This window comes from Periplaneta americana, chromosome 6, assembly GCF_040183065.1.
Source record: "Periplaneta americana isolate PAMFEO1 chromosome 6, P.americana_PAMFEO1_priV1, whole genome shotgun sequence".
In the NCBI taxonomy this organism is placed as follows: Eukaryota; Metazoa; Arthropoda; class Insecta; order Blattodea; family Blattidae; genus Periplaneta; species Periplaneta americana.
Window position 1 is genome coordinate 65446759 of NC_091122.1, and position 16883 is coordinate 65463641.

Below are 16883 nucleotides of genomic sequence, written 5' to 3' on the forward strand. Positions count from 1 at the left end.
TCCAAGGCAACGATCGTTCATGTCGTGCCTGTCGGCCATTGTTGATGACGTCGCACGACAATACCCAAACGCGCGAGTACGTTGAAATACTGATACAATAAAAGATGCGAACGTTTTCACATCTTCTATCTTTATTATTATTATTATTATTATTATTATTATTATTATTATTATTATTATTATTATTCACTTCGTTGTCCCGCGCCGTGGCGTCGCGGTCTAAGACATCCTGCCTAGGACTCGCGTTACGGAATGCGCGCTGGTTCGAGTCCTCATGGGGGAAGAAATTTTCTCATGAAATTTCGGCCAGTGTATGGGACCGGTGCCCACCCAGCATCTTGATGTACTTGGGGAGCTACAATAGGTAGCGAAATCCGGTTGCGAATGCCAGCTATAACGGCTGGGGGGATACCTCCATTCTGGTTGGATGATCGTCCACCTCTGCTTCGTCATGTAGGCGTGAGGCCAGCAGCCGGTTTGTCGGTTTAGGCCCTTCACAGGCTGTAGCGCCACGGATTATTATTCACTTCGTTAATACTTACAAAATTGATTACTATTTTATAGCTAGACGAGTGTTAAATGCTGATACACAAATACGTAGAAATTATAATATTTTATAAGAATGTAAACTGCCTACTTATAGATTAGGTAGTATTCCAGTATGGTTTACTACTCGTTTTGACTTCATACAATGATAAGTATTAGAGACTTTCTCTTGTTTAATTCTGCTGTTCCATAAGATAAAAATTCCGGCACCCCGGCGACGCTGATATAACAACTTCTGCAGTTGTGAGCGTCGTTTAATAAACCATTATTATTATTATTATGTTTATTATTATTATTATTATTATTATTATTATTATTATTATTATTATTCACAGAATATATGCAGCTCTCTGCTTGTTTCATTCTCTTGAAATGAAATAACCCAGAACTCACCACGTGGAGGTGGCTGCATGTCGAGTCCCGCCCTGCCCATCTCAGCCTTCGTACCATGTGACAAGGGCATTCCATTATTCATTGTTTGTCATTTTCAATTAATGTTCATACTCTTTCTTCTTGAATCAGAATTTAGGTTTCTTCTCGCGCCGTTTCTTCCGCTTGCCATTGGGGCAACTCTTCCTCCACTGGAGTATCTGCTGATGGGAGTTCCGTTGTCCTAAAGTAGGTACTCCTCTCCCATAACTCGGACATAGAACTCGTGGAGAGAGATTCTATCCCGGGGTTGGCAATTTTCGTCCTCTGACCTTCGAGGTGGATATTCATCAGAGGAATAGTACCGGTACTTCTGGGGGAGGTCAAATGTGACCTTCTTCTTCGGACGATCGGAATCCCGTTCTTCTTGTTTATCCTTCTTGAGGATAGAACGGGGTGAGGCGGAGGGGGAGGTGGCGGTGGAGATGGAGGTGAAGGTAATGGGGATGGTGGTAATGGCTGTTCTTTCACCGTCATTGAACGTATTTGTGTGGAGGGTGTGTAAAAAAACTAAAATCTTGTGAGATACCGGAGATGTTGCGAGTCTGACGTCGTGGATGAAGAGGGTGGATCAGGGGTCGTGGAGTCTTCACCCCTGTCCGCCAGACTACCGTTATTCCATAGATAGTATTCCCCTATTCCCACCATCACATTAATTGTCACAATTCTCACCAGTTCTGGCCTCTCTAGTCTAGTTACATCCGCGTTGTGCCTCCTGCAAATCCACGGCGTCTCGCGAGCGCGGATCCTTCTTTCAAAACTCTACAGTAAAAGCAGTTCGCAGCATTCCTGAAACATTCGTTCAAAATAGCAAACGATAGTGTTTCCAAGGCAACGATTCTTCTTGTCGTGCCTGTCGGCCATTGTTGATGACGTCGCACGACTTTGCCCAAACGCGCGAGTAGGTTGAAATACTGATACAATGAAAGATGCGAACGTTTTCACATCTTCTATCTTTAAGATATTATTATTATTATTATTATTATTATTATTATTATTATTATTATTATTATTATTATTATCAGTATTCACTTCGTTAATACTTACAAAATTGATTACTATTTTATAGCTAGACGAGTGTTAAATGCTGGCACACAAATACGTAGAAATTATTTTCTGTTCAAATTCGGGATTAACAGTAGCATTACACTGAAACTGTTACTTTCTTTTCAGGCGTACACTTCCAAGAGTCTTCCAATTTTAGCGGTGGTTTCTCAATACTTTTTGTTATAACTTTAGTTTTTTTCCACAATGAACCATCAGCAGTATTTAGAGATAGCAGCTGATTTTTTACAGCGTGACTTCTTTCTTCTTTCAACGTTTCTTTTAGTTTCCTGGTAGCTCTATTATAATTAGTTTTCTGGGTAGGATATTTAGTCTGTTCCCAAAATTTACGACAGTATCTCTTTTCTCGTAGCAGTTGCGCAATTTTCTCTGTAGGTCTCAGTCTATTACATTTTCTTATAAGATTTTTTACTACTGTCCAGATTTGCTGCATGATGAACGTATCTGGTTAGTTTGCTAACAGCCACATCTACAGTGTTTATCATCCTTATTCGTACATATCTAATTTAAACTAATAAGACAACATTATATACAAAATAATTATAGCCTACTCATATACTAATAGTAGTGTACCGTGCTTTAAAACCATTTCTTAGAACGTTAATTTACAACCAGTTTTTATTTTAAGCTCTAATTAACAAAAATATTAATAAATACATTACTTTGAAAGTAGAACTGTATGTCATTTATATTCGTACACTTGAGTAATTTTGACTTATTCGGAGGTGCCGTGCCTTAATGGTAACAGCGAATGTGTATTACCGTGTGCTCTAGGATTTGTTTTGCTTCAGCAGTCAATTCTGTTCAAAATGGGCAAGTCGAAGGAACTCAGTTCAGAGCTAAAGAAGACGATAGTTAGACTGGCTCTTAAAGGTTATTCTTTACGGGAAATAGGCAATATAGTAAACAAAAGTCATTCCACGATACAATACGTGGTTAATAAATTCAAATACCGTGGATTTACTGCAAATCAGAAGAGAAAACCAAAAGAAAAAATACTAAATGAGAGGGAAAAAAGGTTTAAAATAAGACAGATAAAGTCAAATCCACGGTTAAGTGTGCCGAAACCACGTTCTCTCATGACAAAAACCACAAGGAAGACTGTTAGTGTAACGACGGTGCGACGTGTCCTATATAAATATGGATTTCATGGTAGAAGGATAAGAAAAAGGCCCTTTGTAAGTAGAAAAAATCGAGCTTTAAGAATTAAATTTCCTAAAGTTCATGTAAATTAGGAGCAAGAATTTTGCGACAGTGATGAGAATCCGATGGTGCCCATAGAGTGTGAAAAAAGAAGAATGAGGCCGATAAAGTGGATAACAATCTTCCCACTGTGAAACATGGAGGTGGCGTCATAATGATTTGGTGCTATAAATCCTCGAAAGGCGTGAGTAACATCGACTCAATTGACGCAATTATGGACAATGTAGTCTATAACAACATCTTGAAAAATAATGTCAAGGAAAGTGCAATAAAATGGATTTACCGCCTGTCTACATTTTCCAACAAGACGACAGCAAACGTACGGCAGAAATGAACAAACACTGGTTGATATGGAACGTTCCGAAACAACTCCATACTCCTCCTCAATCACCTGATCTGAATCCCATCAAGCATTTGTAGTCCAAACTTAAGGAAAATATACATAAAAATACAATTTCGTCCAAAGAACACCTCAAAACTGTTGTGCTGGAAGAATGGCGAAATTTCACACCGCAGTAATGTAAAACATTGGTACATTCCATGCAGAGGTGCCAGGCAGTGATCAAAGCCAGAGGATATGCAACTAGGTATTAGAACGTAATTGTTTATTTCATCTTTGTTTTGATTTTCCGACAAGCTCACTATAATGTAATACATTTCAATTAGACTATCTATGCTTATCTTATGTTACAATTATAAATTATTTTTTATTAATTTGTCACATTAACGTTTTCGGTACGTTGGTGTACCATCTTCAGATGTGTGTATATGATACTAATTAATAACCAAGCCAATAGGCGCATGTATCGTAGACTTAAATGATCTGTGTTTGTGTGCATAATACACTATGTCCATGATGTATTACAATAATTACATAAATAAATACCTTAAAACTCTTATATGCTATTTGGCTGGTAAAACACTCTATTAAAATTAAAATGTTAAAAATCAATATTTAAAACACTATTTAAAACCACATTGGTCGTTGCTGTTACGTCGTGATCTGTTGATGTGTTTTATCATGATGATATAATAGGGCAACAAGTTATTAAATTTCACTATGTTGTATCACTGTATTAGTTGCACTGTATATTGAATATAGTTTAACCTTTAGAATTCTTGTGTAATTGGTATTGTCACTTAATGTTCATTGTTGTGCACACGCTAATATTGAAGCACTTTTAAATGGAACGTTACATGGAGTACACCAATGTTAATAATTATGCGCGTAAATTAACTCAATCATCTTACATACCTATTTAAATTACAGTTTTTTTTTTTAATTTGTTGTCAATCCCCGGATTCCAGTGAAGCCTTGCTTTCTGCAAACAATGTAGATTAAGTTGTAAAATTTTTGTTAATGTTACATGATGCACTGTAAATGATGTGCAATGAACTTACGTTCAAACTGCTTGACGTGGTGTGTTCTCGGTGACAGCTTGGCTTATACTGGGATTAATTAGTATCATATACACACATCTGAAGATGGTACACCAACGTACCGAAAACGTTAATGTGACAAATTAATAAAAAAAATTATAATTGTAACATAAGATAAGCATAGATGGTCTAATTGAAATTTATTACGTAATTGTTTATGTTATTTATGTATAGTTATTTAATTTTGTTACTAACTGTACGAATACAAATGACAGGTAGAGAAATTATATATTTTGTTAAATTTCGTTTATTTACATGTTTATGGTATATATGAAATTTACTTTTTGTTTTATTTGTATTCATAATGCTACTGAACAGAATTTTCAAAGAGAAATGTAATACTTTCATTTCATGTGTCTTTTATCACCAAAGTTGTTACATTTTTCACCTGTACGAATAAGACTGATAGACACTGTATATCTTGAGCAGTTTTTAAAAGAAGTCTTAAATCTGTAATTTCATTGAGAAGGATTGAATAGTAGTTCCAATTAAAAGGATAGTTTATTAATGCATAGTGTTTATTCATGACTATTACACTCTTACTACGTCATACTACTTTTGACCAATAAAACGGTACGAAAAGACGTATTTCAACCAATCATGGCTGCTTATCGCAAATTTTATCGCGTCCCTAGCAATTGTTTAATTTTATCGCGTCCCTAGCATTTGTTTCTTTGTTTGCCAACATTTGAAACTGCGCTGGTCTGGACGTCAAAAAAAAAATACTATATATATATATATATATATATATATATATATATATATATATATACAGTATATAAAATTACAAACCACTCCAGTCTATGCACAGCAGTTTCAAATATGACTCGCATTGGCATTCAAGAACAAGAATTAATAAAAATCACTGATCATACCTATGCATCTTCTGAAATCCGATTTACAAATAAATGAAGAGCACCATTCGGAAATCCTAAATAAGTTGAATACACCATGTAGGCCTAAATCAACGAGTTCCACTTCTATTACGCACACGTCCAATATAACATCAATTGAACCACCAACCACATTCAAATTTGAAAATTGTACATTCAATAATTATTCCTCTTAAAATTATTCATTCGGAAATTCTGAATAAGTTGAATACACCATGTAGGCCTAACTCAACGAGTTCCACTTCTATTACGCACACGTCCAATACAACATCAATTGAACCACCAACCACATTCAAATTTGAAAGTTGTACATTCAATAATTATTCTTTTTAAAATTATTCATGTTTATTTTTTTATGTCATCGTCGTTAATTAAAACTTTTCTAACACTTGTGTATATTAGTTAGGTTATGTTATAGCTTCTGCTATATGATATTATGGATAGTCACGTATCAGAGATTGTTCAATATTAAGATTTATTGAAAATCATCTGCCAAGTGACGTTGATTACTGGGATTAGGATAATTGAAGTGGAATGTTGCATTTTAATAAAAATGAAACTGAATCAACAAAGCCTTCTTGACTAGTAACATTGCCATCGTGTATAATAGATCGAGAACTTCTCGACGAGAAGGCATTGCTCACTACTGCCATCTAGCATGCATCTAGCGTAATATTTGTAATGTTGAGATGGTACAATAATACATTTGAAGACAGTTGTATTTTCGTAAGTCAATTAATATTTTATTGTATTGGAGTACTTCGTTACTTCTATTCTTTATATACTTTCTTCTAATCGTGTAATAGTCAATTAAATCCCACTTGATTTTCTCTAGATAAATCAAAACGTCTAGTGAGATTACTGTTGATAATTTCATTTGAATAAACAGTAGCCACTAATGGATAATGGTCTGAACTAAGTTCATAAGTATGAACTGATGGCATCGAGCATAAGTGACATATATTTTTATTAATGAAAAAACCAGTACCTACATCAGGCATCTGCCCTCCATCTGGGTAGTGTGTGGGTTCAATTGGATGTATGAATTCTAAGGAGAGTTGTGTTGCCGCATCTAGAAGTATTAGGCCTCTTGGATTGACTAAATTTGATCCCTATCTGTGATGTTTACAATTGAAATCTCCACCTAGTAGAAATTGATTACCCATAACATTAACGATGTTCCAAAAGTTGAAAAGAATTATTTTATTAGCAGGTGCAGAATAAAAGAAACCGATCTGGTACTTCATTCCATTTAAGGTAATTGATATACGTGAAATTTGAAATTCGTCTTCAATAACTGGTAGTAATTCATCATGAGCTACAGTGGCTCTCATAATTGATCGTACACTTACATTTTTCATATAAATCAAATTATATATTGTATTTAGTATTATAATTTACATACAAAACAAATATAATTGTAATGTCTATTATCATTTCTCCAACTAAACATAATTTGTACGTAATTTGTCTACAATGTTAATGAAATAAAATAAAAGTTAACAAAACACATCCTATTTCAACATCACATAATTGATGGTACAGAGGAAAAAAACATAACATTATTTACAAGAACAATGAACTCAGTACTTTGTAGACAGTCCCTTGGCTTTAATAACTTCTCTCAGTCGTTTTGGCATGGACTGTACTAATTTATTTGCGATGGAACTAGAAATATTTGACCATTCTTGAATTAATGCAGCCTTCAGCTGACTTTTATTTGTCACATGGTGTTATTGTGCCCTTTTTTCCAATTTCCACCACAAATTCTCAATTGGATTGAGATCTGGGGATTGAAGTGGTGTATTCAAGCATTTTGGGGTATTATATAGCAGCCACAACTTAACATTGAGGGCCGTATGTTTTGGGTCGTTGTCATGCTGGAATTGATAGTACAACCCTAAGCCCATTTTCTCCGCACTTTGTTGGAGATTTTGCCTCAAAATGTTAAGGTAGCCGTACTGGTTCATTGTGCTCTCTATGAAAGCTAGGTTCCCTTCACCATTAGCAGACATACAGCCCAAACCATAGAAGAACCACCATCATGTTTTACAGTTGGGCGGAGATTTTACTTTTTAAACTCTGTATTAACTCTGCGCCGCACGAAATTTCGTCCATCCGAGCCAAAAATGTTGAACTTACTTTCATCACTAAAGATGACTTGATTTCCAGAACTCTTCACTACAATTTACATACATTTTCGCAAAGTCCAATCTCTTACGTCGATTTACTTCCGTGATTCATGGCTTTTTCCTCGCTACTCTGCCGTGATAACCCGCTCTTCTTGAAGTGCGACGAATCGTTTCAGTAGATACAGGTTGGCTAAGTGTTGCTGTAACGTCAGAGGTCAGTTTCAGAGCATAAGCCGTGGGTTACGTCGAACTGTGGAAACTATCTGGCGTTCATCTCGTTCGTTAAGTAGTTTTTTTCTATCTCGGCCTCTAACATTTTGTATTCTTCCGTTATATATGTATCTGTTTACTATCTCTTGAATTGTAGAATGTGTCGTTCCAAAAATTGCGCCTATTTCTCTACGTGATTTCACTTTTAAACCCAAATTAATAATTGATTTGCGCTCCTCCAAGGAAGTTTCTTTCCTCTTGCCCATTTCAACTAGCGCACGGAACTAAACAGTCCACTCTGTGTAGTACACCTACTGACGGTCAAGACGCAACTGCTGAACCTCTTGTCCGGATAGTAATAGAGGTGAGTTTGAGGCATGTTACGTTCAATTTTGTGATGTAGTTGATCGTGTATTTAAGCTAATAAAATTATTATGCAGTGCTTACAGTATCTTCAAACAGAGGTGGAAGGAAAAAATCGTAATTGTAATGCGTAAACACATCCTCTCCTTAGAATAATTAACGTTATTTATGTAAAATCGTCTCTGTGTGATTAATGTCATAAAACTGTATGTTTAAATGATGGTTTAAATGATGAATTATGAGAGCCACTGTATATGATTTTTTACAAGAATGGCTGATCCCCCTTTCCTGTTATTACTGGGATGATCAGCTCGATAAGTTATAAAACCAGGTACATAAAAGTTCAAGTGGGGTGTGAGTTTTGTCTCAGTTATTAATAATATATCGATATTATATTAATCTAAAAACAACTTTAGTTCAAAATACTTGTTATTGACACTTCTGCAATTCCATGTGCAAATTAATAAATTGTTGTCAGAATTCATTTTTTGTTAATAAGATCAGGAAGAACTTGTTGCAATGTACTAACAAGAGGCAACAATGCAGACATAAGAGTGTCAATCTTATCCATCAGCTTATTTATCAATTCTTCACTATGACTAATAGCTGAGGAACCAATATTCTTTTTTAAAGTTTCAGCACATGAACAATCTGGTGTATATTGAGAGTATTTTTTGCTTCAGACTGCTTAAGACTTCTAGATGCAACAGAACTTATATTTGTGTTTCCATTTCCTGCTAGAGTAGACTTCTGAAGTTCTTTATGAACAGGAAATCCTCTATAATTAGTAGTATGTTGGCACTTGCAATTTACGAAAATTGGAGGAGAATGTTGATTTTAGTGCATTGAGGAATTGGATGCGGCATGCGGCCCATCACATTGACACAGCGCGGAGAACGATGACAGTAATTCTTACTGTGACCGTAGTCCTGACATCTTATACATTGCAATACAGAATGTTTAGGCTTAGGAGATTCGACCTTAATGACAGATTAATAAAGCCTCTTAGTTTCATAATTATATTAATTCGTGGGATTGGGTTTGAGATCCAAGAAAAATAAAGGTAGAGAAACTTTAGATATGGGATGATAAACTGATTGAAAACCTAGGTCATAAATTTCTTGCATCATCAAATCAGTATCACAAGAGGGATGGAGTCCCCTAATCACAACACAAATGTTTTTCTGTTTTAATTTGGTATGCATAGAACTCAGCATTGTTGGTCTTGAGATATTCTAATGTTTTTCTACAGCCTTCAGTTGTTTCACAGTTTAATTTGACTTTGTTATCATTGATAGTCATATGTTTATACTGGTCAATATCTAATTTTATGAAGGCTGTTTGCATATTTTTTTAAGATTTCAAATATAAATTGACCTTACATGTGTGATTTAAATAAATAGGTGGAGGTTTGTCTCACTCTTTAGTATTATTTTGACTTTCAGTACTTACATCAATTACATCTTTATTTATATTACATAAGGGTCAGTGGCGGCTTCTCAAGGGGGTTGCAGGTTTGCACACCCTCCAGTAATGTTCCTAATCTCCCGGCTTTGTTACTTTTAAAAATATAATTTTATTTTACAATTTTCATTCATGACTATCTGCAGCTGGTGTCTTGTTTTGTACGTCTGCAGGAGCCTCCGAGCCTCTTTGAAGATGTTGAAAACCTAGGGAAGATAGTTTATTGAGATGTTCGGCTAATGCGGGGCCAGGGGGTTAGAGGCGTGGTCTACTGCTTTCCTCATTGTAGTGATGGGCGAAGTTGTTCTTTTCCCGGAACAGTTCCGACGGTTCCGGTTCCGAAAAAATACTATGTTCCAAATAACAGTTCCGAAATAACAGTCACCAGTGGTGATGAGTCGGAGTCGTTGAGTCGTTCAAACGAACGGTACAGTACTCTCCCTCTTTACCATAGACAAATAACACCATGCAGCTCACACTGGAGCACTCATAGGCATGACATAGTACACATTCTTATCTATAGATGGCACTGCAATGCACATTCGAATCGATTTTGGAAAATTGCTGTGCATGCGGACAGAACGCAAAAGCTTAATGTTAGTAATTACACAGCTGTTGACTACAAGGACAGAATACAACACTTTGTTTTCGTACATAAAGTTATAAAGATATGGTAGCCAACTAAAAAAAAAAAAAAATCATTAATTTTTATTTTTACTTTTCTTAATGCACAGTTATAATAATAATAATAATAATAATAATAATAATAATAATAATAATAATAATAAATATTACAATTTCATAAATAAAAAATTATATATATTGGCAGTACTGAAACCTGGAAACCCCGCAGTGGGTTAGTAAAATGTTGGAATCGCATCTTTACCAAAGTGTAATTTAAACTTCGCATTAAACATCGCTCTCCAAATCAGTACTTATATGGGTAGTTTCCAACAAATAATGCTACAACATTTTTGTCGTTCTTTGATAACAGAGAAGATAGCACAAAAACTTGTGCTTGTCAGACTTAACCTCAACAAACGACATACAGACATTGTAACTAAACCACTCATTACCATTTACGACTTTAACCTTTGTATAGAATCAGCTGATCAATGAATTAATAATAGTATGCGTACTTTATGACTTTGTAGAATGTTTATAAAAACAGAATTAGTCAACTAATGGTGAAATAAACCATAAAGCGGGAATGAATATTACAGATTATTAAATACTTACTATAACATTACAGATGATTGGCCAGTCTTAACAAATGTTGATATTAAAAGTTCGCGCCACCGCAAGGATTTCAATTTCCATGCGCCCCCCTCCAACCACGTGAGAGTTTCAAATACCAACTTCATCCAACGAAGTTCCAAGTACAACATAAAGAACAACGAGAACAGTGGAACTGCTGCTGTCGTTGGTTCATCGGAACAAGCTCCGACGTTCCGACTGTTATCTCGGAGTCGGAACATACCTTGTGCAACGCGGTACTGCGAGCCCGCAACAGCTGGGCAAGTGAGCAGCTCGGAGTCGGAACACTGTTATTTCGGAACAGGAGGTTCCGACCTACTGTTCATTTTTGCAACAGTTCCGAGACCGGAACAGTTCCAAAATAACTGTTGTGTTATTTTTTACCCATCTCTACCTCATTGAGAACGGTTTGTCGCACTCCCTGATATGGACACCAACGTCAGTGCAGAAGAAACTAAATTCACTGGGAAAATATCTGTTTCAACTAGACATTTGTCCGAAGTAATAAGCATGAAAAATGTATCCATTCGGCTTGTGCAACAAACAGTCGCATATTACTTTCTCAACCTACATGCACACAAACGGCACAATAAATAAAGGAGCTTGTATTTTGCTTTAAAGTTCTAAGAGTTATCGTTCTGACAAGTGCTGCTATCTCCCGACAGCCTACGAAAGCTGCATTTGAATTTTATGAACGAAAACGTTGCACTTGGAACTAGGTAGCATTCTGATGAAGTTTCTGTGCTCAAATGTTTTTCATGAGGGTAAATTGCAATAAAGAGAGCTCCGCCCACTACCCCTTCCACTTTTGGACTTCTGTATAAATAGGTATGCTTGTATTTAGTCATTTTACTTATTGATTGCATATAAATTAGCTTTATATGTATACGCCCTCAGGTATACACGGTTTTAAACTTTAAAGTAAAGTATGTTTAACTCCTCTTCGATATCCATTGTGCACCACCATATTTTCAAACCACCAGCCGCCACTGATAAGGGTGCAAATTTGTTCTGTGAAATAAATGGAGAACTATGTTCCAGCTTTTGCCTCTTGGCATTAGCAATGGCTGCTTCTTTTCCCGTATCCATAATGGGCAGAAATAGTGGATTTAATGGCACAAAAATACTTAAATAGAGTCACTTACTTACTGTATTGAAGTTAATGAAACACTTAATTCAGAAACGCAACTTTAAAATAACAATTAAATTAAACAAAATCCACAAAACACTTAATTGTAATGGAGCACTTCAAACAATTCAAAGAAGCTATGCATAGCCTACTCTGAATGAGAAACTTGTTTCCAAATTGCAATTTTACAGGAGAGATAAATTCTCCTGTACTTTTCTGAGGGCACAAACTTATAGAATCTTTGAATTTCTCTAATGTATATAACATTGTTAGTAAGTATTGGTCTTTTCAAGCATACTATATCTACTCATTTAAATATTTATTTTTAAGTTCAAAATTTGGCGTAGCAGGTTTTGGAAATGAAATTTACCTTTAGCACGTTTTGGAAATAAAAATATAGATTTTAGCAATTTTTTGGAAATAATTATATTCAAAAGTACTGTACTACTGGCTACTTCAAAACAAAAACATGTAGGGGCTGATTAAGAGGGGAGCCATCCCCTCCTTAAAGTCCCTGTCAACTTAAAAATAAAGTGGTACTCAAAATAAAAGTTTTGATTAGAGAAATGTAACAGTGAAAACCACAAGTTTCTACGACGCTCCGTTCTCTCAAAACTGCGTGTATAATCATAGTCTATAATAGTATATACAGTCACGAAGCTTGAGTTTATGAACAGTAGACTGTGCAGGTACTATTTCGCATTGTCTGTCATGAGGCGATAGTAGCGATCCTAGTGGTTAGAAACTATCTATGGATGCTCATTTACTACGTATTGAGCTTCGTGACTGTATATACTATATTTGTTTTTTTTTTTTTTTTTTTTTTTTTTTTTGAAAGATGGGACATGACAGAAGCGTTGCGATCGGAAAAACAACTGAATGTCACATAGCGTGGTAGGCCTGTTGCTATGGTAACAACGGTTGAGTTGCCAAACTTAGAGTTCGCACATGGCGAGTACTTAATAGCTCTATAGGCGAAATTTATTGTGCATACATTGTTAGCATTGGTACGTTTCGTCTTTGATTCTCTGTCGATTTTTGTATTGTTTTCTTACCTTCGCGTCAACTGCCAATGAATGTTTTAACGTCAGCCATCTTAACGACAATTGCTACATTCCATCAGCTGGCAGCGTTGTAGTCCATATTGGCAACATGGCACTGTAGTTCCAACCTCGGCCGCTTAATAGTCACGTCCCATCTTTCAAAAAAATAAGTGTAGACTGTGGTATAATGATACACCAGCTATAGTCATGACGTCACAACTCTAGGTAGTTCACTGCGATTCTTCCTTAGAGCTTCACTCAGTAGCGTTTCGTACGGTGAAGCAACTAGTGTCTTATTATTTTATATATAAGTTTGTGTGCTATTCTACCGGAAATGCCTCACTGTCGTGTTTTTGGGTGTTCAAATACTACAAACACAGATATTCATGTATTTCCTAATCGTCAAAGATCACCGATTAGATTCAAAGCGTGAGTGAATCGAATAAATCGGCGTAATTTCGAACCCACCCGGAATTCCGTCGTTTGTTATGAATACTTCACTCTATAAGATTTATAAATGAACTTCTGCGTATCAAAACAAGTAGGTCGGTTTTAAAAAAAAAGTGCAATCTCTTCCCTAAAATTGAAACCGGATGAAGTTAATGGACGTCAGAGAAAAACTGGTGCATATGTAAGGAAGAAGATTATAAAACAAGCAATAGACTAGTCATTTACAGGTTCATGCAGCGACCTTTGTGAGGCAGTGAACGAGGAAGCAGGGACCAGTGATATCCAAGAACAAACAAGTGATGATGCCAATTTAAACACACATACAAATTGCAATGAATTAGGTGTGCAGTGTGGGCTCCCTGTCCATAGGTCTCCTGCCGAGCGGATGGCAATTCAGTACAGATAGGCCCTATTTCGATAAACAACTTACAATGCCATTCACAGTTCAGGAATATCATATGTTATTAATTTATGGAGAAATTCGTCGTAATTCGTTACATGTCTCGGTTATAACTCCTGTGTGTACAGTGACATTTGAAAGAACATTATGTACACCAAGAAAGCTGAGCAAACAGTATTAGTTAGCTATACTTGGCTCGGAAACATGACGGCCTCTCTTCTTGGAATTGGTAATCCCTCATAAACCCCCATCCTCTACTCAACCCCTAGCCGCGTGGCAGAAATACAATAGATCCCAGCATTGCCAAATCTAACAGTCATTGCCTCTACCTGATGGCTTTCACCCGTTCTCAGTGTCTTTGTCGACGTGTTGTTTTATACCGTTGTGCGCCTCAATATGTCTAATTTATTCCGGCCATGATTAATGAGTGTTGGAGCAGATGATCCGCAGCTAGGCCTCCTGATACACCTGGAGATCACGACAAGAACAACAAATAACACCGTCGAAGAAAACAGAATATCTTATTTGCAGAGGAGCGTAGCTAAGAAAACAAAGTGTTAAAATTGTGTCTAACGTTAGAAATTCTATCCATAAAGTAATCGAAAGTTCAGGCAATTTAATAAGTATAAATCTTAATCACTTAACATCGGACGCAACCGGCGGAGTTGGATATATGGGCATAGAAATTAAGAATTACGGTTCACCAACTAAATAGAAAATAAACCAATTAAAACAGAATTCGGTAAGATAGACGATTTTATACGTGATTTACTTCGCCGAACAGTATGTGAACAGTACGCGAAAGAGATATGGCCAACAGCAACACCGTCCTTAGCAACCTAAATATGACATTATTCACAACAGTGCTTAAAAGTTTTCTAACTTACAGCAGTGAATTAAATGTTTTTAAATCACTCTCTACATGACAACCAACATATTAGCATTAATTAAAATGAATGTAAATGACCTTCTTCGCCAACAACACATTACAAAGAAAAGCCCTACAATTTAAAATTAAATTTACATACCAGTAATGAATAAAATATTGTATAGCACACTAGAATAAACAGATTTTATGCGTTCGTGGAAATTATCACCCAAGGCAAAGCAGATAAAATCTAACTTTACTCTTTTGTACTATAAATTCTATAACTATTGAATGATCACAATTTCAGAAAATTTTACCAGCGCAACATTCTTAATTAAGTATAAAATTCTGGAACTTCAATAACATGAGAATTTAACACTTATTATAGAGGTCTGCATTTTTTTGTTTATTTAGGCAAAACATGTTAGTGAAAATATAAATATAAAGTGTTTTTAAAATAAGTTTGTTCATTTTTATACCAATTTTGTTTTAGTAATTATAAATTAAGGTATATTTACAAAGATAATATAGTCTTTCTGAAAATCGCGGTTTCACGGAACACAGTTTGAAAAACGTTCGCAAATCACAATGACTTCAAGAATTGGCAACTCGGCTAAGGGTTTATCCCTTGCGCGTGCCTGCAGTTAACTGGTGAAGGGGATGAGGGAAGGTCGTCATGTTTTCGTGCGAAGTATACATTAATTGTTCGTCTGAAAATGAAAATGAAAAAAATGGTGGACATTAAATTCTGACTAAAAGTACGATATGTCCTCCTTGTGTTTTGCAGAACTCCTCAGTATCTCTATAAAAGAAACCGGAGTTAACTTTCATTTCGAGTAGCTAGATCTTTTTCTACTGACGTCATTGCGAGTGTAGAAAGAGGGATTACTCAGGGATGTTTTTTTATACGTTTTACAGCTGAAAACGAACGCTCTACTAATGATGTGGTTGAAGGAACGGTTTTCACTAACTGAGTCGCCTAGAACCAAACTGCACTTTATAAAAAAAATCGAATTTGTCAGAAAAGACGAGAAACTAGTGCAGTTAGACTCCAAACGGTGATTTTACTACTAATTTAAGACAGATAAATTCCAGTTTTCCTCCAGACGAGCAATTTATCACATCCCTGCAAAATTCTGCACTGGAACTTACCTTAATCCCATATTTGATAATTTGAAGAAAGTGCAGTTTGATTCCAGGCGACTCAGTTCACACAATTTTCATCTTCCCCCTTTCTTTTTTTTAAAAAAAGTCCCTTGTGCAGACACTCGTATTGCCTTATTTTGACTATGCCGACATTTTACTCACTGACTTTTCCAACGCCAACAAAACGAAACTTCAACGTTCTCATAATTTGTGTGTACGTTTTGTAAGCAATGTTGGCAATTAGGATCATATAACCCCATCCCTGGAAGCAATAGTTTGGCTTAAAATAGATAAGAAAAGAAATTTACATACATTTATCCTTCTCTTCGAAATATTGAACTCTTCTATTCCTTCGTACCTGTCGTCTCGCTTCACTTACCTTTCTTCCCACCACAATCTGAACAACACACGCTCTCGCCATGAAACAATATTAACAATACCATCACGCCAAGATTCTGGAATTCGCTACCTGCTATAAAATTGAATTCAAACACAAACTTAGTAGATACTTGGTCAGTAATTGAGACTCGTTCAGGCATGGCTTCTTGTAAATAGTTCTCTTATGCTGGCACAAAATACAGGCTGAACCGCTCGAATGTACCTAATTTCAATTGTATGTGACTGGTGAACGGTTGAAGATAGAACCTTACGGTAACGTTTATAGGAAAGGAAAACTCAAGTTTCGAATCCTGTCGGTGGATGGTGCGCAGACAAGGTTTCTTTTCGTAGATTGTATCGATTGTCAAAATGGCGATACCACAGATGAAAGCGCAAACTTGTTGTAGTATGCGGAGTTTAAATCAATTGTTACAGTTCAAAGGGAGTATCGGCGAGTGTTTAACCAT

At 35.9% G+C, this 16883-nt stretch overlaps 1 protein-coding gene across 1 annotated transcript in view; it reads right to left on the reverse strand.

The window, feature by feature from the left end:
* LOC138701393 (uncharacterized) overlaps positions 1 to 16883 on the reverse strand; it is a 124574-nt gene that overhangs the window by 87072 nt on the left and 20619 nt on the right. The window contains exon 2 of the mRNA XM_069828243.1: positions 13187 to 13329. The gene's annotated coding sequence lies outside the window, so the exon portion shown is untranslated. The remainder of the gene's footprint in view (positions 1 to 13186; positions 13330 to 16883) is intronic.